Below are 23,626 nucleotides of genomic sequence, written 5' to 3'. Positions count from 1 at the left end.
TGTTTGCTGACCCCTGCAATAGAGTGTGGAAGAAGTGATGCTCTGTGACTGCTGAAGTGAGGTCATAAAAGGCCACAGAGCTCCCGCCTGGGTCTCCTGGAACACTCATGCTCAGGAAGGTTCCTCTTGGAACTTGGCCACCATCCTGGGAGAAGCCCACACCAGAGACAGACCCCACATAGGCGCTCTTCTCAACAGCCCCAGCCAGCCCAGCCTTCATGTCATCCCAGCCCAGGTGCCAGCATGGAGTGAGGAAGCCTCCATGTGATTCCAGTTTCCAGCCTTTCAAATCACCCCTCAGCCTTTGAGTCTTCCCCGCTGAGGCCCTGGACATCGTGGAGCAGAGATAAAACGTCCCCACCATGCCCTATCTGAATTCCATTAGGATAACAAAACTTTTGTTTTTATGTTGCTAGGTTTGGAAGTGGTTTGGTGTGCAGCAATAAATAATTAGAACAGACACTGAATGAACAAAATGCAAGAGCACATGTGGAAGGCTAAAAATCTCAGGAAAGAGAGTTTCTGTATGTGTAGAACATTCAATGCTTGACATTGCTGTGGTTTCAGATACTTTGTAGGTAATACTAAAACAAAATTTATGATGCTAGTCTATACTAGAAAAGCTTTCAAACTTTAAGTAGTATGAACTATGCTAGTAGTCACATTTAAATTACAATGAACTAACTTCATCAGAACAAGCAAGAGAGAATGCAAGCATGACCAAGTCAGTCTTTTGTAACCTAATCTTGGAAGTGATATGTGATATCCATCATTTTTGCCATGTTCTATTTATTAGAAGCAAACCATTAGGTCCAGCCCACACACAGAGGCAAAATCACTGGGGGGCAGTTTAGAAGCGTGCCTACCCCAGAATGCAAGAGAGGTAAATTTTGGGGGGAATGTTTGTATACCTAAAATAGTCTTTTTCTACTCTCATATTTAATTGATAGTTTGGGCATAGAATTCTAGGTTGGCAGAGTTAGGCTGGTTCTCCTCCCCAACCTTGCCTAAGGGTGGGATGCCCTGAGGAGACAGGAAGGGGGAAGCAAGACTTGAGAGATGAGGATGCTTAACTCCTTCACGGACCCGACTGCACAAGGAAGAGTCAGAGCTGGTCTTTAGGTTCCCTGCAGGACCTGGCCAGATGCAGAGCAGGTGAAGAAGCATAGCAAAGCAGACTTAAAAATATAAAACTTAGAAGATAAAACATTATTGGTGATGTGCCAAACACTTTGAGACCTCTAGGATCTGTAGAAATAGTCATTATAGTACACTTTTTTATCTCACCAGTCATCTGAACAATCTGCCTAATAGACAGAAAACAAAAGAATTGAGTGAAGGTGAAATCATGACACTGAAACATAAAAACCAAAACCAAAATCAACAAAACTTCTGAACAGGAACAAAAATATAAGAATACAACGTGAAGCTCAGACCCCCGGTGCAGAAGAAGGAGGTGAAAAACTGGATGAAGACATTTTATCTTTAACTCTTGAAGAGAATGGAAACAATACCTAAAAACCTTTATTTGAAATTTCCTTAAAAGAACTTTTTTTTTTAGATTTGAGTATAGTTGATTTACAATATTATATTAGTTTCAGGTGTACAACATAGTGGTTCAATACTTTTATAGAGTATACTCCATTTAAAGTTATTACAACATAATGGCTATATTTCCCTGTGCTGTACAGTATGTCCTTGTTTACTATTTATTTTATACATAGTAGTTTGTATTGAAATTTCAATTCTTATGTAAAACAAAACCCACCTCTGGATGGACATGAGGCTGATGAACTCCCATAAATTCTCTTGACTTCTGATAACTCTGAAGCACCGTAGAAACGCAAGAAAAATTCTGGTGAAGAGGTCCTGAGAAGGCATTTTGAGACAACAACAGTTAACATACTCTGTTGGCAAACAGCAGAATCAGCTGCTAGAGATCCGTGAGAGCCTCATTCAGGAAGAAACCCTCACGGAAGTAAGGGACTCATGATCATGACGATGTGTGAACATAGCTGGGGAAGAACACCAGACCGTCCTGGTGAGGTTTGCTGACGAATTTCATACTCAAGAGAAGAATTTGTAGGCTTCCTTCCTCATCAAGTTGATACAGAAATTCTGGTTGTGTAATTTCACACTGGGACTAAATATGGAGCACTGCCATGGCCAGGCAGACGTTGTATCCAGTAGATTTTCTTCAAAAATGAAAGTTGTTGCTTTAAGACTCGTAGGGAAGTATCCCTAAGCTGTCTACACACTCTGTTCTTCCTGTGCCTTACATATGTGGTTGGCAAAATCAGTGCCTGTTAGGGGCGTACCTGTTGCATTGGGAACAACTGAGGAAGGTTGTTCTTTTATCCATCAATTACCATGGCTCTTTTAGAACTTGACAATGTAATTTCTGTCTCTTCTCAGAATAATGAAAAGGGTAATGACCTGAAGGACATTTATCATTCTCAGTGGACAGACAAGAATGATGCTTTTGAAATTTAAATAGATCTCCTGCAAGCACTTACTTTATGTTTAGATGAAATAACCGTCTAGCTGGCTGAGCATTTGTCCTCTGCAGTGTTATCAACAGATTTTTATTTCATTTTTGTCACTGTTGCCCTTTAAAGTGTCCTATCTTAACCTCTTTAAAAAGTTCTGTTTTTTTCAAGAGTCTTTGGAGAAAATCTCCAGGGGGCAAATCTTTGACGTTTTCTTTGCAGTCAGTAGAATGATTGCAGCGTTGCATTCACTAATGAGGTGATGGAAAATATTAAAACTTACCATGGATTTTGGTTTGAGGAAGCCATAAGTTTGATAACCAAACCTGATATTCAAATGATCTCCCTGGGAAATTCCACAGAGTTCAGCAAGGTAACCTGGAATCTCAATTAACCTCTGAGACTTACTCTGAAGAATCCCTAAGTGTTCCAACAGTGGAGCACATTACTCGAGAACTTAAAGATACAGCTGACCCCTGAACAACACAGGTTTGAACTGCACGGGCCCACTTATACGGGATTTTTGCAATAATAAATACCACAGTACTACGTGATCCACAGTTGGGCAACTCCATGGATAGGGAGGAACTGTGGTTAGGGAGAGCTGACCGTAAGTTACATGCAGATCGACTGCAGGCAATGTTGGTGCCCCTAACCCCCAAGCTGTTCAAGTATCAACTGTATATACTCAGAACAACACCCCAAAGCCTGTAAATGCTTATCTCTGGTACCATCGGTCACAGCACAGCTCAAATTCAACACATCAGAGGAATAGCATGCTGACGTGTACACAAGTGGCTTAGCCAACCCTGACACACTCTCAGCCCAGCTCCACAATTGGAGAATCAAGCAGAAGCACAGAAGGACAGAGGTAGAGCTTCCATCCACCCCTTATGAAGCCCTCCACCTGCCTGGCCTCAAGTTTTTTCCTAATGTTTATGCATTGCTGAAGGGCCTTTGCATTCTTCCTGTGATGGAGGTTGAGAATGAGCCCCATGAAAATGGAGGAAAGCATCTCAAAGCACACCTGAGGAACACTTCGACAGACCTAAGCTCAAGTAACTTGGTTTTGCTCAAAATGAATTTTTATATAAAACATGACCTGGATTTCATGGTAGACACATATATCAAACTATACAACTATGCTTCCTACAGATAATTCATAAACCATCAAAATACCTAAAAGAATGTTTAAAAATAGGTTTTCTCCTATATTTAATATTTGAAGGAAAAGCTGTAAGGCGCACGTAGGCACCTTAATCTTTGAATATTTTTGCCTACAGGGCTCTGACTAAATACATTAGCCATTGATAATCTACCTGTTTAAACAACCACCGTTTTTTTTGTTTGTTTGTTTGTTTGATTTATTCATTTTTGGCTGTGTTGGGTCTTCGTCTCTGTGCGAGGGCTTTCTCTAGTTGCGGTGAGCAGGGGCCACTCTTCATCGCGGTGCGCGGGCCTCTCACTATCGCGGCCTCTCTTGTTGCGGAGCACAGGCTCCAGACGCGCAGGCTCAGTATTTGTGGCTCACGGGCCCAGTTGCTCTGCGGCATGTGGGATCCTCCCAGACCAGGGCTCGAACCCGTGTCCCCTGCATTGGCAGGCAGATTCTCAACCACTGCGCCACCAGGGAAGCCCCAACCACCGTTTTAACGCTCACACTTTGAAAACTTATCTGGTTTTCCAGAAGATAGTACTGAAAGCGCCACATTTCATTTCTGCGTGATCTCTGGTACCGGCACTCTGGAATTGTTCAAAGTCATTTCAATATAGCATTTGTTATCACTGTGGACCCTACTGTATTGAGTTATCAGTTCTTTGAAGGAATAAATTTTGGGGAGGTGTGGGAGGAAGGAATACATTTTATAAAATATTACAACGAATCTCACAACTGACTTTTGACTAGTTGAAGTTTAAGTATATTGTTAAACATTTGTAATGTACAGTGAAGGGAATTACCAGAGAGAGAGAGAGAGAGAGAGAGAGAGAGAGAGAGGGAGAGAGAAACTGTGAGCTGGTTAAACAGTGTACTTTTGTCTTTATAAAGTGAACCTAAAGGAACAAGTTACAATTGAAGTTAAAATGAAGAGCCCACCACTGTTGTTCCACATCTGGTTGCTGCTATTTACGTTACTTTGTGGAGCCTACACCTTCTTCTATCCTAACCTTTTTATCAGGTATATGTTAAACACTTCTGCATCATGCTCAAGACAGAATTAGAGGCAATGGATACAACTGATTTACTGTTTTCTTCTGCTTTTTCTCTGACTACACTTACTTCATCTTGAGCTGGAAAACTTGCAAAAATAAATATTTGGTGGTTCATTTAGGAATAAAACAGTCTTTAGTAAGGAAAATAAATTTTCTTTTAATCTAAATGAATTTTTATTTCATCTTATTTCAACGAAATAAGCTTATTTCAATATAAATAAAATATGGATTTGGCTTTTCAATAAATTTGTTTTAAAATTTCATTTTGAAAACATTGTGTCTAGAAGAGATTGCTGGTGAATTCTTCCAAACTTTTAATACGGATAAAATTACACCAATTCTCTATAATCGCTTTCAGAAGACAGAAGCAGAGGAAATACTTCCTAACTGATTTTATGAGGCCAGAATTACCATGATATCAAAACTAGACAAAGACATTATAAGAAAAGGAAACAACAGACTGATCTCTCTCATGAACATATATGCAAAAATATTTAGCAAAATATTAGCAAACCAAATCCAATAATGTATAAAAAGTATTATACATCATGACCAAGTGGGATTTATCCCAGGTATGCAAGATTGGTTCAACATTCAAAAATCAACTAATGTAATCCATCACATCAACAGGCTAAAGAAAATCACATGATCATATCAATAAATGCAGGAAAAACATTTGACAAAATCCAACACCCATTCCTAACAAAATCTATCAGAAAACTAGGAATAGAGGGAAATATCCTCAACTTCATAAAGAACATCTACAGAATACAACTAAAATACTTAATGGTGAGAAGGTAATTGTCTGTGTAGAAAATGTGAAAGAATCAACCAAAAAAATCCTGGAACTAATAAGCAATTATAGCAAGGTTGCAGGATACAAAGTTAATACACAAAAGCCAATCATTTTCTTATGTACCAGCAATGAAGAAGTGGAATCTAAAATGAAAAACACACTACCATTTACATTAGCACTTAAAAAATCTAATACTGAGGAATAAATCTAACAAAATATATGCAAGGTCTATACGAGGAAAAATACAGAACTCTGATGAACAAAATCAGAGAAGAGCTAAATAAATGGAGAGATATTCCATGTTCACAGACAGGAAGACTCAATATTGTCAAGATATCAGTTCTTCCCAACTTGCTCTATAGATTCAACACAATCACAATAAAAATCCCAGGAAGTTACTTTTGTAGATGTTGACAAACTGATTCTAAAGTTTCTATGAAGAGGCCAAAGACCCAGAATAGCCAACACAACATTGAAGGAGAAGAAGAAAACTGGAAGACTGATACCACCAGACTTCAGGATTTACTATAAAGCTACAGTAATCAAAACAGAGTGGTATGGGCATAAGAATAAAGAAATAGATCAAGGGAACAGAGTACAGAGCCCAGAAACTGACCCACATAAATACAGTCAACTGATCTTCAATGAAGGAGCAAAGGTAATATAATAGAGCAAAGACAGTCTTCTCAACAAATGGTACTGGAACAACTGGACATACACATGCAAAAAAAAAAAAAAAAAAAAAAGGAATCTAGACACAGACCTCATACCTTTCACCAAAACTAAATCAAAATGGATCACAGGCCTAAATGTAAATGCAAAAATATAAAACTCCTAGAAGGTAACATAGGCAAAAATCCTAGTTGACCTTAGATATAGGGGTAACTTTTTAGATACACCAAAGGCATGATCCATGAAAGAGATAATTGATAATCTAGACTTCATTAAGATTAAAAACTTCTGCTCTGTGGAAGACAACGTCAAGAGAATGAGAAGACAAGCCACAGACAGACATATTTGCAAAAGACACATCTGATAAAGGACTGTTGCCCAAAATATACAAAGAACTCTTAAAACGCAACAATAAGAAAACAAACAACCCAACTGAAAAATGGGCCAAAGACCTTAACAGACACCTCATCAAAAAAGATGTACAGAAGGAAAATAAGCATATGAAAAGATGCCATCACGTTATATGTCTTCAGGGATATGCAAATTAAAACAACAGTGAGATCGCCACAACTACCAGAATGGCCGAAATCCAGAACACTGACAACACTAAATGCTGGCAAATACATAGAACAACAGGAACTCTCACACATTGCAAAATGGTACAACTGCTTTGGAAGACAGTTTGACAGTTACTTACAAAACTTAAAAAAAAAAAAACTTAAAAAAATCAGCTTTATATTGAAGTATAATTGACATATAAAATTGTAACATACTTAAAGTATACACTGTGGTGATTTGATACACGTATACTTTGTGAAAGGATTCCCCATCTAGTTAATTAACACATCCTCTTACCATATAATCCAGCAATCACACTCCCTGGTATTTACTCAAAAGAGTTTAAACACTTACGTGTATATAAAAACGTGCACACAGATGTTTATAGCAGCTTTATTCATAGTTGCCAAAAGTTGGAGCAATCAAATGTCCTTCGGCAGGCAAATCAATAAACTGTGGTACATTTTAGTTATTTATTTTTGGCCATGCCACGTGGCATGTGGGATCTTTGTTCCCTGACCAGGGATTGAACCCGCACCCCCTTCACTGGAAGCGTGGAGTCTTAACCACTGGGCCGCCAGGGAAGTCCCAGTCTGTGGTACATTCAGACAATGGAATATTATTCAGTGTTAAAAAGAAATGAGCTATGAAAAGACACAGAGGAAACCTAAGGACATGTTACTAAGTAAAAAAAGCCAATCTGTAAAAGCTACGTACTCTATGATTCCAACAACATGACATTCTGGAAAAGGCAAAACTATGGAGATAGTAAAAAGATCAGTGATTGCCAGGGTTAGGGTGGAAGGAGGGACCAAGAGGTGGAGTACAAAAGACTTTTAGTGCAGTGACAATACTCCGTATGCTATAATGGTGGATACACGTCATTATACATTTGTCAAACCTATAGAACGTACAACACTAAAGAGGGAAAGCTAATGCACGCTGTGGACGCTGGGTGATTATTATACGTCAATGAGGTTCAATGATTGTAACAAATGTACCACTCTGGTGGGGGGATGTTGATAGTGGAGGAGGCTGTGGGTGGGCAGGAAGGAAGAATACGGTAAATCTTGCCTTTTCTGCTCAATTTTGCTGTGAATCTGAAACTGCTGTAAAAAAATAAAGTCTATTTTTTAAAAATTTAACTAATTCACAGAGTGATTTTTTTTTTAAATATTTATTTATTTATTTGGCTGAGCTGGGTCTTAGTTGCCACACAATCTTCGTTGCCGCGTGTGGGATCTTTTAGTTGCAGCATGTGAACTCTTAGTTGCAGCACATGGGATCTAGCTCCCTGACCAGGGATCAAACCCGGGCCCCCTGCATTGGGAGCACAGAGTCTTAGCCACTGGACCACCAGGGAAGTCCCTCACAGAGTGATTTTAACAGAGTTTATGTGATGAATAAAGAGCACTCCAAATATCTAAGCACATTTTTTTTCTCTCTTGTAAAACTTCTCAGTGGCCTCACTGAAGGCAGAGAAACTAGTTATGAGTCTATTAGAAACGATCGTACCTGAAAAGCAGATTTCTTCAATCAGTATGTCTCCAAAGACAAATCTAGAACCAACTATGGTATTGTTCAGGAAAATCTGGGTGGGGGGCAGGGAAGAGCTATAGTTAATACACAATCTCTCTAACCTCTAGATGAGGGTTCTCAACAGGGGACCATGGACTCCTGTGACATCCATAGATCAAGGCACTCCTTGAACTCTATGAAACTTTGTAACATTTTCATGTATGTGCATTTTCATGGTTTTTTAAAAATCAAATTCTAAAAGGATTCCACGACACAAAAAAGGTTAAGAACTACTAGCTAAATTATGTTCTTTTTACCCACGTTTAATCTGCTTTTTTAAAAGTAGACCTAAGTAACTCTTTGGAGAATGAAAAAAACTACCACAACAGGAATACTGGGCACCCAAAATTGTGGAAAAACTGCTAGGTACAGCATGTTTAATTGGATGAACCTAAGAATCATGCGGGAAATCAAAAAAATCTGGTCCTACTCAACTAGGTGCTGACGATAGGAAAAAAACTCAAAACTTTTCTTTTTTTTTCTCTTTATGCCTTTTGTCATCCTGTAAGGATCATGGGACCTTCCTTAGCAGAGGAATATCTCCTACATCAAATCAGAATTATTGGGACTTCCCTGGTGGCACGGTGGTTAAGAATCCGCCTGCCAATGCAGGGGACAGGGGTTCGAGCCCTGGCACGGGCAGATCCCACATGCCGCGGAGCAACTAAACTCGTGTGCCACAACTACTGAGCCTGCACTCTAGAGCCCACGAGACACAACTACTGAGCCTGCATGCCACAACTACTGAAGCCCGTGTGCCTAGAGCCACTGCTCCACAACAAGAGAAGCCACTGCAATGAGAAGCCCGCACACTGCAACAAAGAGTAGCCCCCGCTCGCCATAACTAGAGAAAGCCCGCACACAGCAACGAAAACCCAATGCAGTCAAATAAATAAATGAATGAATGAATGAATTTTTTAAAAAATCAGAACCATTATCGGGTAATGTTGGTATTTGGATTAAATGAATACATTGGCTCAAGGCCTGGAAATATTAGGGATGGATAAGCCAGCAGCTGATGGGTGTGACAATATCATGCCATATTGATATGGCTTACTCATAATTCCATAAATGCCTCACTCTGAACCCTTCAGCATTAGAACATATAATTCTCCTTTGTGTTGAATGGGAAGACTATGTTTTCACCATGAAGTTCAAGTCATTTCTAGGATATCATCTTCCACACCACAACTCTTGCCTAATATCATTTCCTTTAAAGTGTGACTGAAGTGAGTATTTTTTGTACAGAGTTCACTAAAATCCTGATGCAGTTACCTTTTGTTAATTTATTAGAAGCATAATCCATAGTAATTTATGCCTTTCTGTTATATAAAATCATATCTACCCCAAACGATTCATTTGTAATTTGACATGAATTATATTATTTTTCACTTTCTAAACATCTTGCTTAGGCCAATATTAAAGTAGCTTAAAGGCCCAAAGCATACAGCAAAATGGGAATATGACCCTGAAGAACTTTAAATGCCAAGATGAAACTAAATTAGAATAATGGGCTGTGGGTTATAATACATTATTACATTACAATAATGTAATATTAGTAAATATAATCATAGTAAGCTTAAGAGAAGGAATTTTATTTATTGATCTTCATACTCTACAGAACTTAGCACAGTGTCTAGAACAAAGTAGATTCCAGAAGAGTCTGATAAATAATCTCTTAAATATTTATTTTCTTTGCTTGCCTGTATTTATGTTAACAGAAAAACTCTGAAATGTTGGGCCCCAAATTCAGTTGAGGTATCACTAGCTTAGCCCTATATTTTCTATAGCCATCTTTATATTGTGTTGTAGTAAGAGCCTTAAGAATTTCACTTCTGTATATTATCATGGGGACATAATCTGAAAGTCAACAAAACTGTATGCACAATGATATCTGTAAAATCCTTAATTATAAAAGCAAACACTGAAAACAACTTAAGTGTCAACAATGGGAAAATGGTTAACTAGTTACAATGGAATGCTTAAAGTAAGCTTTATTTAATTAAATAAATTACATTAAGAATATAATTAATTTTAACAACATTAAGGTAATGTTTATATGATAATATTAAGTAAAAAAAAAGAACAGGCTACAAAAATGTATATACATTTTACATATCAACTATGTAAAAAATATACAAAGGAAAAAAGTTGGAAAGAAAACATAATTCATCAATTTTAAGATATATTCTCTACCACACACATTTTCTAAAACTGGGATTCATTGTATCACCAAGTATATATTAACTGTAGTATCCTTGTTTTTCTAAAAGGTTGTTGGAATATTTGAATTTCCTTTCATGGCTTACTTTTTTAATGTCAATTGGTTATCTGGGTAGTGGGCCATTTTGTGGGTAATGGGTCATTTTGTGCTTTCCTGTATTTAAAAAAAAAACCCTATATTTAAATTTTTTTAGAAAATTAATGTTATGGGAAATTCTAGCCAAAGTCTCTAACACTATGATGTATATATTTTTTTCATTTTTCTTCTGGAAAGAAGATGAAGCTAACAAATTATGATCATGAAGTAATTTTTACCAGGATTTGTGTGACCTTTCCAAGAAAGTAAATACATATATATCAATAAGGAAAAAGTACATGCAGTTTTGCAGAATGTCCATGAGAAGTCACACATCTTTCTTTGTTAATGCTTACTTGCTATTTAATGTTTCTATTAGAAAGTTGAGAGACTTGCCCCTAAGTACTTTGAAAGAGGCTACAAAGTTGTGTGAATGTCAATGTTGAAATTGCCTCAAGTGAGGAATAAGAGTTAAGTACACACTGTCACCAAGCGCCCACAGTATTTGCTTGGTGGGGGTATTAAAGGGATTAGAACCCATTGCCCTCTTCCTTGAAGCTGTCACTCAATACTGCCCGGGAAGTTGGGCTGTAGGTTGTCCAGCAAATGCTGTCCAGCTCTAGGACCACGCAAGCCATGTCAGCTTGGGTGGCCCTGGACTGCACAAATACTTGAGATAGTCTCACCTTTGGCAGGAGACTAAATGCAATGCAAATAACACAAAAATTTTGCTTAGAAATGTCTTAGAGAATAAAGGAAAAATTTTAAAAATGTTTGAATGTTTTTTGCTTTTTTGTATCCTAAAATTTCCATTTCATTTCATTTAAAAGCCTTGTCCAGGGAATTCCCTGGTGGCACAGTGGTTAAGACTCCGTGCTCCCAATGCAAGGGGCCCAGGTTCGCTCCCTGGCCAGGGAACTAGATCCCACATGCATACCGCAACTAAGAGTTCGCATGCCACAACTAAAGAGCCCACGAGCCGCAACTAAGGATCCCGCCTGCCTGAAATAAGACCCAGCACAACCAAATAAATAAATATTTAAAAAAATAATAATAATATAAAAAATAAAAGCCTTGTCCAGAGACAGGAGATCATCTTTATTTTTGGCAAGGTTCTAAATGGCTAGGCAACTATCCTAACATAATTTATTTACTAATTAATCTTTTCCACAATTGATTTGAAATAATGCCTGTATCATTTACAAAATTCCCATATACACATTCTATTTTTAGACTCCCAATACTATTCCACTGAAGTGTAGATTTCTTGACATAACATACCAAATTGTTTCAAGCATTATAGCTTCATGATTAAATATCCAGTTGGGTCAGTGTATTAGTTATCTACTGCTGCATAACAAGTAACCCCTGAAATTCAGCATCATAAAACAACATTACCTCACACAATTGTAAGGAATCTGGGGGCAGCTTAGCTGGGTGGTTCTGCCTCAGAGTCTCACAAGGTGGCTATCCAGGTGTAGGATGGGGCTGAAGTCATCTCAAGGCTTGACAGGGCTGAAGGAGCCACTTCTAAGCTCACCTACATTGTTCTTGTTGACAGGGATTGGTTCCTCACTTGATGCTGGCCAGAGGTTTTAGTTCCTTGCCACGTAGGTCTTTCCACAGGGCTGCTCACAATATGGCAGCTTGCATCCTCCAGGGTGAGAGACCAGGGGATGGGGGGATGTCCAAGGCAGAAGTCTGTCTTTTATAACCTAATCTTGAAGCTGACATATCCTTACCTGTGTCATATGTTACGGGTCACACAGACCAATGAATTTGTAAATCAATAGTGTTCCAGATTTAACAAAGAAAAGTATAGCATTCTCAGTTAAATATAATTTTCAGATAAACATCAAAATTTAGTATATCGCAATAAAGTGAGTCACATGAATTTTTGGTTTCCTAGTGCACGTAAAAGTTATGTTTAAGCTATAATGTAGTCTAGTAAGTGTGCAATAGCATTATGTCTGAAAAAACAATGCACATATCTTAATTAAAAAATACTTTATCACTAAAATATGTTACCCACCATCCGAGCCTTCAGTGAGTGGTAAGTTTCTTTGCTGGTGAGGGTCCTGCCTCGGTGTTGATGGCTGCTGACTGATCAGGGTGGTGGTTGCTGAAGGCTGGGGTGGCTATGGCAGTTTCTTAGAACAAGACAACCACGAAGCTTGCCACATCGACTGACTCTTCCTTTCACGAATGATTCCTCTGTAGCCTGCAATGCTGTTGGATAGCATTTTACCCACAGAACTTCTTTCAAAACTGGAGTCAATCCTCTTAAACACTGGCACTGCTTTATCAACTAAATTTATGTAATATAGTAAGTCCCCTACATACGAATGAGTTCTGTTCCGAGAGCGCGTTCGTAAGTCCAATTTGTTCGTTAAGTCCAACAAAGTTAGCCCAGATACCCAACTAACACAATTGGCTATATAGTACTGGACTGTAATAGGTTTATAATACTTTTCACACGAATAATACATAAAAAACAAACACGAAAAATAAAGAAAACATTTTTAATCTTACAGTACAGTACCTTGAAAAGTACAGTAGTATAGTACAACAGCTGGCATACAGGGGCTGGCATCGAGTGAACAGGCGAGAAGAGTTACTGACTGGAGGAGGGAGAGGTGGTGGGAACACCAGCAACAGGAGACGGAGGGCAAGCTGCAATTTCACTCACGCCTGACACCATCAGCACAGATTCTGGTTCCTTGCTGGATTCAATTCTATCTACCCTCTTGAAAAAACGATCCAGTGATGTCTGAGTAGTAGCTCTTTTTTTCTTGTCAGAAATGACACGGTAGCATTGGATTGCATTCTGAACGGCCGCTGCAACCTTCGTGTACCATTCTACGTTCGGGTCCTGTGCCTCAAAAACTAACAGTGCCTCCTCAAATAAAGAAAATCCCCTTTCCATTTCCTGCGTCATGAATCTCTTCGGTTCTTCAATTACTTCTTCTTCCTCTTGTCTCTCTTTGTCCTTTCTCTGGGCCTCCAATTCCACCAGGTCTTCACTAGTATGCTCTTCGTGTTGCACAGCCAGGAGTTCAATGAAGTCGTCCTCTTGCAGATCTAGCTCCGCCTTCTCTCTGAGGGTCACTAAGTTGCTGAAGAGCTCTTTGGACTCCTCATCCACCTTCTCAAATACACGAAAATCATGAACAAAGGTTCTTCCAAACCCCATTCATGGTGACGGCCATAACCTCACACCAAGCAAAATCAATGGTTTTTATGGCCTTGTAGATGTTATAGTCCTTCCAAAATTGTCACAAGATTGTTTCTGATTCGTCACTTGCCTTTACTGCCTGACGAAAAGTGTGACGTAAATAATATTTCCTGAAAGTCACTATAACTCCCTGGTCCATAGGTTGGATGAGTGACATAGTATTCGATGGCAGATGCACTACTTTGACGTTGGGATGAAAGTCATCCATGAATGGGGGTAGCCCAGAGCACGGTTGAGCAGCAAAAGAATGTTGAATGGGACGTCCTTCTCCAAGCAATATTTCTCTACCTCTGGGATAAAGTGGTGGAAAAACCAGTGCTAGAAAATGGCCTGTGTAATCCAGGCTTTGGGGTTACTCTTCCACACAACAGGAAGAGAGCCCTTGACTATGTTTTTAAGGGCTCTTGGGTTCTCTGAATGATAAACTAAGAGAGGCTTCAGCATTGCCACCAAGCAACAGAGTTAGCCTATCCTTTGCTGCTTTATAGCCTGGCAACCACTTTTCCTCCTTACTGATATAACTTTGGTCTGGCATCCTCTTCCAGTGCAGCCCTGTCTCATCCACATTGAAAACCTGTGCCTTCATCAATAATTTCTCAAAATGTTTCCGGAAATTCCTGGGCAGCTACCATACCTGCATTTACTACTTAACCACATACTTTTTTTTTTTTAATTGGAGTAAAATTGCTTTACAATGTTGTGTCAGTTTCTGCTGTATAACGAAGTGAATCAGCTATATGTATACATATATCCCCTCCCTCTTGGACCTCCCTCCCACACCCCCCCATCCCACCCAGCTAGGTCATCACAGAGCACCAAACTGAGCTCCCTGTGCTTTATAGCAGGTTCCCACTAGCTATCTATTTTACACACAGTAGTGTATTTATGTCAAACCTAATCTCCCAATTCATCCCACCCTCCCTGTCCCGCCCTGTGCCCACATGTCCTTTCTCTACATCTGCATCTCTATTCCTGCCCTGGAAATAGGTTCATCTGTACTATTTTTCTGATCCCACATATATGCAGTAATATACGATATTTGTTTTTCTAGTTCTGATTTACTTCACTCTGTATGACAGATTCTAGGTCCATCCACATCTCTACAAATGACCCAATTTCGTTCCTTTTTATGGCTGAGTAATATTCCATTGTATATACGTGCCACATCTTCTCTATCCATTCATCTGTTGATGGGCATTTAGGTTGCTTCCATGACCTGGCTATTGTAAATAGTGTTGCAATGAACACTGGGGTGCATGTGTCTTTTTGAATTACGGTGTTCTCTGGGTATATGCCCAGTAGTGGGACTGCTGAGTCATATGGTAATTCTATTTTTAGTTTTTTAAGGAACCTCCATACTGTTCTCCATAGTGGCTGTATCAATTTACATTCCCACCAACAGTGCAAGAGGGTTCCCTTTTCTCCACACTCTCTCCAGCATTTACTGTTTGTAGATTTTTGATGATAGCCATTCTGACCAGTGTGAGGTGATGCCTCATTGCAGTTTTGATTTGCATTTCTCTGATAATTAGTGATGCTGAGCAGCTTTTCATGTGCTTCCTAGCCATCTGTATGTCTTCTTTGGAGAAATGTCTATTTAGGTCTTCTGCCCAGTTTTGGATTGGGTTGTTTGTTTCTTTGATATTGAACTGCATGAGCTGATAATATATTTTGGAGATTAATCCTCTGTCCATTGATTCGTTTGCAAATATTTTCTCCCATTCTGAGGGTTGTCTTTTCGTCTTGTTTATAGTTTCCTTTGCTGTGCAAAAGGTTTTAAGTTTCATTAGGTCCCATTTGTTTATTTTTGTTTTTATTTCCATTTCTCTAGGAAATGGGTCAAAAAAGATCTTGCTGTGATTTATGTCAAAGGGTGTTCTTCCTCTGTTTTCCTCTAAGAGTTTTATAGTGTCCGGTCTTACATTTACGTCTTTAACCCATTTTGACTTTATTTTTGTGCATGGTGTTAGGGAGTGTTCTAATTTCATTCTTTTACATGTAGCTGTCCAGTTTTCCCAGCACCACTTATTGAAGAGGCTGTCTTTTCTCCATTGTATATCCTTGCCTCCTTTGTCATAGATTAGGTGACCATAGGTGCATGGGTTTATCTCTGGGCTTTCTATCCTGTTCCATTGATCTATATTTCTGTTTTTGTGCCAGTACCATGTTGTCTTGATTATTGTAGCTCTGTAGTATAGTGTGAAGTCAGGGAGTCTGATTCCTCCAGCTCTGTTTTTTTCCCTCAAGACCACTTTGGCTATTCGGGGTCTTTTGTGTCCTCATACAAATTTTAAGATTTTTTGTTCTAGTTCTGTAAAAAACGCCATTGGCAATTTGATAAGGATGGCATTGAATCTGTAGATTGCTTTGGGTAGCATAGTCATTTTCACAATATTGATTCTTCCAGTCCAAGAACATGGTATATCTCTCCATCTGTTGGTATCATCTTTAATTTCTTTCATCAACGTCTTATAGTTTTCTGCATACAGGTCTTTTGTCTCCCTAGGTAGGTTTATTCTTAGGTTTTTTATTCTTTTTGTTGCAATGGTAAATGGGAGTGTTTCCATAATTTCTCTTTCAGATTTTTCATCATTAGTGTATAGGAATGCAAGAGATTTCTGTGCATTAATTTTGTATCCTGCAACTTTACCAAATTCATTGATTAGCTCTAGTAGTTTTCTGGTGGCATCTTTAGGATTCTCTATGTATAGTATCATGTCATCTGCAAACAGTGACAGTTTTACTTCTTCTTTTCCAATTTGTATTCCTTTTATTTCTTTTTCTTCTCTGATTGCCATGGCTAGGACTTCCAAAACTATGTTGAATTACAGTGGTGAGAGTGGACATCCTTGTCTTGCTCCTGATCTTAGAGGAAATGCTTTCAGTTTTTCACCATTGAGAATGATGTTTGCTATGGGTTTGTCGTATATGACCTTTATTACATTGAGGTAGGTTCCCTCTGTCCCACTTTCTGGAGAGTTTTTATCATAAATGGGTGTTGAATTTTGTCAAAAGCTTTTTCTGCATCTATTGAGATGATCATATGGTTTTTATTCTTCAATTTGTTAGCATGGTGTATCACATTGATTGATTTGCGTATATTGAAGAATCTTTGCATCCCTGGGATAAATCCCACTTGATCATGATGTATGATCCTTTTAATATGTTGTTGGATTCTGTTTGCTAGTATTTTGTTGAGGATTTTTGCATCTATATTCATCAGTGATATTGGTCTGTAATTTTCTTTTTTTGTAGTATCTTTGTCTGGTTTTGGTATCAGGGTGATGGTGGCCTCACAGAATGAGTTTGGGAGTGTCCCTTCCTCTGCAATTTTTTGGAAGAGTTTGAGAAGGATGGGTGTTAGATCTTCTCTAAATGTTTGATAGAATTCACCTGTGAAGCCATCTGGTCCTGGACTTTTTTTTGTTGGAAGATTCTTAATCGCAGTTTCAATTTCATTACTTGTGATTGGTCTGTTCATATTTTCTATTTCTTCCTGGTTCAGTCTTGGAAGGTTATACCTTTCTAAGAATTTGTCCATTTCTTCCAGGTTGTCCATTTTATTGGCATAGATTTGCTTCTAGTAGTCTCTTAGGATGCCTTGTATTTCTGCGGTGTCTGTTGTAACTTCTCCTTTTCCATTTCTAATTTTATTGATTTGAGTCCTCTCCCTCTTTTTCTTGATGAGTCTGGCTAATGGTTTATCAATTTTGTTTATCTTCTCAAAGAACCAGCTTTTAGTTTTATTGATCTTTGCTATTGTTTTTTTTTTTGTTTCTACTTCATTTATTTCTGCTCTGATCTTTATGATTTCTTTCCATCTGCTAACTTTGGGTTTTGTTTGTTCTTTTTTCTCTAATTCCTTTAGGTGTAAGGTTAGATTGTTTATTTGAGATTTTTCTTGTTTCTTGAGGTGAGATTGAATTGCTATAAACTTCCCTCTTAGAACTGCTTTTACTGCATCCCATAAGTTTTGGGTCATTGAGTTTTCATTTTCATGTGTTTCTATGTACTTTTTTAATTTCCTCTTTGATTTCTTCAGTGATCTCTTGGTTATTTAGCAGCGCACTGTTTATACTCCATGTATTTGTGTTTTTTACAGGTTTTTTCCTGTAATTGATTTCTTATTTCATAGCACTGTGGTCGGAAAAGATGCTTGATATGATTTCAGTTTTCTTAAATTTTCCAAGGCTTGATTTATGACCCAAGATGTGATCTATCCTGGAGAATGTTCTGTGTGCGCTTGAGAAGAAACTGTATTCTGCTGCTTTGGGGTGGAATGTCCTGTAAATATCAGTTAAATCTATCTGGTCTATTGTGTCATTTAAAGCTTGTGTTTCCTTATTTATTTTCTGTCTGGATGATCTGTCCATTGGTGTAAGTGGGGTGTTAAGGTCCCCCACTATTATTGTGTTACTATCGATTTCCCCTTTTATGGCTGTTAGCATTTGCCTTATGTATTGAAGTGCTCCTATGTTGGGTGCATAAATATTTATAATTGTTATATCTTTTTCTTGGGTTGATCCCTTGATCATTATGTGGTGTCCTTTCTTATCTCTTGTAACAGTCTTTATTTTAGAGTCTATTTTATCTGATATGAGTATTGCTACTCCAGCTTTTTTTTGATTTCCATTTGCATGGAATATCTTTTTCCATCCCCTCATTTTCAGTCTGTATGTGTCCCTAGGTCTGAAGTGGGTCTCTTGTAGACAGTATGTATATGGGTCTTGTTTTTGTATCCATTCAGCCAGTCTGTGTCTTTTGGTTGGAGCAGTCAACCCATTTACATTCAAGGTAATTATTGATATGTATGTTCCTATTACCATTTTCTTGTTTTGGGTTTGTTTTTGTGGGTCTTTTTTTTTTAATATTATCTATCTATCTATATATTTATTTTATTTATCTGGCTGCATTGGGTCTTCAGTTGTGGCATGTAGGCTCTTCTTTGCAGTGTGCAGGCTTCTCTCTAGTTGTGGTGCACAGGCTCCAGAGCATGCTGGCTTAGTTGCCCTGCAGCATGTGGGATCTTAGTTCCCCAACCAGGGCCCAAACCTGCATCCCCTGCATTGGAAGGTGGATTCTTAACAACTGGACCACCAGGGAAGTCCCTGCCTTTTTCTTCTCTTGTGTTTCCTGCTTAGAGAAGTTCCTTTAGCATTTGCTACAAAGCTGGTTTGGTGGTGCTGAATTCTCTTAGCTTTTGCTTGTCTGTAAAGCTTTGATTTCTCCATTGAATCTTAATGAGATCCTTGCTGGGTAGAGTAATCTTGGTTGTAGGTTTTTCCCTTTCATCACTTTAAATATATCCTGCCACTCCCTTCTGGCCTGCAGAGTCTCTGTTGAAAAATCAGCAATAACCTATGGGGATTCCCTTGTAGGTTATTTGTCGTTTTTCCCTTGCTGCTTTCAATAATTTTTCTTTGTATTTAATTTTTGTTAGTTTGATTAATATGTGTCTTGGTGTGTTTCTCTTAGGGTTTATCCTGCATGGGACTCTCTGTGCTTCCTGGACTTGGGTGGCTATTTCCTTTCCCATGTTAGGGAAGTTTTTGACTATAATCTCTTCAAATATTTTTTCAGACCCTTTCTCTTTCTCTTCTTCTTCTGGGACCCCTATAATTCGAATGTTGGTGCATTTAATGTTGTCCCAGAGTGAGACTGTCCTTCTTTCTCTTCTTCTTCTGGGACCCCTATAATTCGAATGTTGGTGCATTTAATGTTGTCCCAGAGTGAGACTGTCCTCAATTCTTTCCATTCTTTTTTCTTCATTCTGCTCCTCAGCAGTTATTTCCACCATTCTATCTTCCAGCTCACTTATTCGTTGTTCTGCCTCAGTTATTCTCCTATTGATTCCTTCTAGAGTATTTTTCATTTCAGTTATTGTGTTGTTCATCACTGTTTGTTATTTAGTTGTTCTAGGTCTTTGTTAAACATTTCTTGTATTTTCTCAATCCGTGCCTCCATTCTATTTCCGAGATTTTGGATCACCTTTACTATCATTACTCTGAATTCTTTTTCAGGTAGGTTGCCTATTTCCTCTTCATTTATTTGGTCTTCTAGGTTTTCACCTTGCTCCTTCATCTGTAACATATATTTTTGTCACCTCATTTTTTTTTTTTGATGGGTGGGGCTGTGTTCCTGTCTTAGTGACTGTTTGGCCTGAGGCATCCAGCATTGGGGTTTGCAGGCAGTTGGGTAGAGCCGGGTCTTGGTTCTAAGATGAGGACCTCCAGGAGACCTCACCCCGATTAATATTCCCTGGGGTCTGAAGTTCTCTGTTAGTCCAGTGGTTTGGACTCGGCCCTCCCACCACAGGAGCTCAGGCCCAACCCCCAGTCTGGGAGCCAAGATCCTGCAAGCTGCTTGGCTCGACCAAAACAAAAGGGGGGGGGGCAGAACCATAACAAAGAATAAAAAATAAAATAAAATTAGAAAAATAAAAAAATTTATTAGAAAAAATAAAAATATAAGTGAAACAACAACAGCAAGGTAAAATAGAACCACAACAGCAAAAAACAAACAAACAAACAAACAGAAAAGGCCTTGGCCGTGGGGGGGCAGGGCTTTGGCATGGGGTGCAGCCAGAGGGGGCCTCAGAGGGCAGAAGATCAGGACCTCAGCAGGCTCCCTGGGGCCCAAATGGGTGGGGGAAACACTGGCCCATTCCCTCCTATCCCTCAGGGGTCTCTTTCCATTCCCACTGATCGCACCGTGGGTGGGCCCCTCCCGAGCGTGGGAATCCCTCCCCTCCCCCAGCCGCCCCTCAGGGGCACCGGTCCTGTCCCGCCTCCACTTCTCCTCCCCACTTCTCCCCCCCCACATCCTACCCGGTTGTTCGGGGGTTCCTCCCGTCCCCTTAGGTGTCCGAGGTCCCCCACCAGTACCTGGTATGTGCCCTAGTTGTGAGGAGACGCAAACTCCATGTCCTCCTACTCCTCCATCTTGACCTCCCCAGTTTCTCGCCATTTACCTTTACATTGTGAAGGTTGGCTCTAGCTTTGAACCAATGAAACCTGCCATGGCTGGCATGAAAAGATGCGCCCTCTGATTATTTGCTGTGCTTCTTCTTTAAGTCTTCACAAAGGCTTTTAGCTTTCTCTTGAATCAGCATTAAACTGAGCAGGACTCGAGGCTGATGCTGATCCTGCATCCACACACTGAGAAGCTTCTCCATCTCCTCCATCACTTGTCCACACTTCTTCAATATTATTGTCTACATCACTGGCAGAGCAGACTTCACATGTTCCATGATCTTGTCCTTGTTCTTTAGAATTGTGCCAACGGTGGAACGATTCATGTTATAATAATGAGTGACAGCTACCATCTTTTTGCCTCTCTCCACTCTCTCAATTATTTTCAGTTTGTTTACATCGTTATCGCTTGATGCTTCTTAGCAGTACCAGCAGCTACATCACCGCTGCTTTTACGCTTGTTTCCGGACATCCTCAGCTTGAAATAAAGATACTGTACTACTGTACTCTATACAGTACTGTAAAGTACACAAAAGCACAACCACTTGTAGAGGATGCATGCACGTGACAATGTACGCCAGACACGTGAATTTACATGATTGGACATGCAAATTCACGTTCGCATCTTTGAAAGTTCACAACTTGAAGGTTCATACTTAGGGGACTTACTGTATTCTAAATCCTCTGTGGTCATTTCAACAATCTTCACAGCATCTTCACCAGGAGTAGATTCCATTTCAAGAAATCACTTTCTTTGTTCATCCATAAGAAACAACTCTTCATCCATGCAAGTTTATCATGAGATGGCAGCAAGTCAGTCACATCTTCAGGCTCCACTTCTAATTCTAGTTCTCTTGCTATTTCTTGCTACCACATCTATTGAAGCCTTTAACTCCTCAAAGTCATCCATGAGGGTTGGAATCAACTTCTTCCAAACTCCTACGGATACTGATATAGTGAACTCTTCCCATGAATCACGAAAGTTCTTTTTTTTTTTTTTTTCCTTTCGGGAGGAGGAAAGATTGATTTATTACTTGCAGCTGGTAAGGAGAACACCCGGGGATCTTTCCCAAAGCAGTGTCTCCACAAATGTTCTTAATGGCATCTAGAATGGTGACTCCCTTCCAGAAAGCTTTCTATTTAGTTTACCCAGATCCATCAGAGGAATCACTATCTATGGGAGCTATAACCTTACAAAATGTGTTTCTTAAATAATAAGACTTGAAACTGTTAATTACTCCTTGATCCATGGGCAGCAGAATGGATGTTATGCTAGCAGGCATGAAAACAACATGAGGGACTTCCCTCGTGGTCCAGTGGTTAAGACTCAGTGCTCCCAATACAGAGGGCACGGGTTTGATCTCTGGTCAGGGAACTAAGATCTCACATGCCACTCAGCGCAGCCAAAACAAAAACCAAAAAAAACACATGAATCTTGTTGTACATCTCCATCAGAGCTCTTGGGTGACTGGGTCCATTGTCAATAAAAGTAATATTTTGAAATGAATCTTTTGTTCTGAGCAGTAGGTCTCAACAGTGGGCTCAAAATATTCAGTAAAACATGTGGTCAACTGATGTGATGCCATCCAGGCTTTGTTGTTCCATTTACACAGCACAGGCAGAGTAGATTTAGCATAATTCTTAAGGGCCCTAAGATTTTCAGAATGGTAAATGAGTATTGGCTTTAACTTAAAGTCACCAGCTGCATTAGCCCCTAACAAGAGAATCAGCCTGTCCTTTGAATCTTTGAAGCCAGATATTGACTTCTCCTCTCTAGCTATGAAAATCATAGAGAGCATCTTCTTCCAATATAAAGCTGTTTCATCTACATTGAACTCTGTTGCTTAGTGTAGCCACCTTCATTAGTTAGCTTAGCTAGATCTTCTGACTAACTTGCTGCAGCTTCTACATCAGCCCTTGCTGCTTTACCTTGCACTTTTATGTTATGGAGATAGCTTCTTTCCTTAAACCTCATGAACCAACCTTGACTGGCTTCAAACTTTTCTTCTGTAGCTTCCTCACTCTCTCAGCCTTCACAGAATTGAACAGTGTTAGGGCCTTGCTCTGGATTAGGCTTTGGCTGAAGGGAATGTTGGGGCTGGTTTGATCTTCTATCTGGACCAATAAAACTTTCTCTCTATCATCAGTAAGGCTGTTTTGCTTTCTTATCATTTGTGTATTCACTACAGTAACACTTTTAATTTCCTTCAAGAACTTTTCCTTTGCATTCATAACTTAGCTAACTGTTTGGTGCAAGAGGCCTAGCTTTCAAGTCTATCTGGGCTTTTGACTGCCTTCCTCACTAAGCTCAATCATTTCCAGCCTTTGATTTAAAGTGAGAGATGTGCAACTCTTCCTTTCACTTGAACACTCAGAGGTCATTGTAGGGTTATTGATTGGCCTAATCTCAATATTGTTGTGTCTCAGGGAATAGGGAGGCCCAAGGAGACAGAGAGAGAGATGGGGGAACAGCTGCTGGGTAGAGCAGTCAGAACACACACATTTATCAACTAAGTTTGCCATCTTATATAAGTGCAGCTTGTGGCACCCCAGAACAATTATAATAGTAACATCAAAGATCACTGATCACAGATCACCATAACAGGTATAATAAAAATGAAAAAGTTTGAAATACTGTGAGAATTACCAAAATGTGACACAGAGACACAATATGAGCAAATGCTCTTGGAAAAATGGCACCAACAGGACTGTTCCACACAGGGTTATCACAAACCTTTAATTTGTAAAAAACACAGTATCTGTGAAGTACAATAAAGCAAAGCACAATAAAATAAGGTATGCCTGGGCTTCCCTGGT

General features: G+C 39.3%; 1 pseudogene; it reads left to right on the top strand.

Moving 5' to 3' along the window:
• Positions 1 to 716: 716 nt before the first annotated feature.
• On the top strand, positions 717 to 3,715 carry LOC137762022 (52 kDa repressor of the inhibitor of the protein kinase-like; annotated as a pseudogene).
• The last annotated feature ends 19,911 nt before the right edge of the window (positions 3,716 to 23,626 follow it).

Source organism: Eschrichtius robustus, chromosome 1 (genome assembly GCF_028021215.1).
Source record: "Eschrichtius robustus isolate mEscRob2 chromosome 1, mEscRob2.pri, whole genome shotgun sequence".
Taxonomy (NCBI): domain Eukaryota; kingdom Metazoa; phylum Chordata; class Mammalia; order Artiodactyla; family Eschrichtiidae; genus Eschrichtius; species Eschrichtius robustus.
Note: the sequence above shows the minus strand (reverse complement) of the source record. Positions and strands in the feature narration are given on the sequence as shown.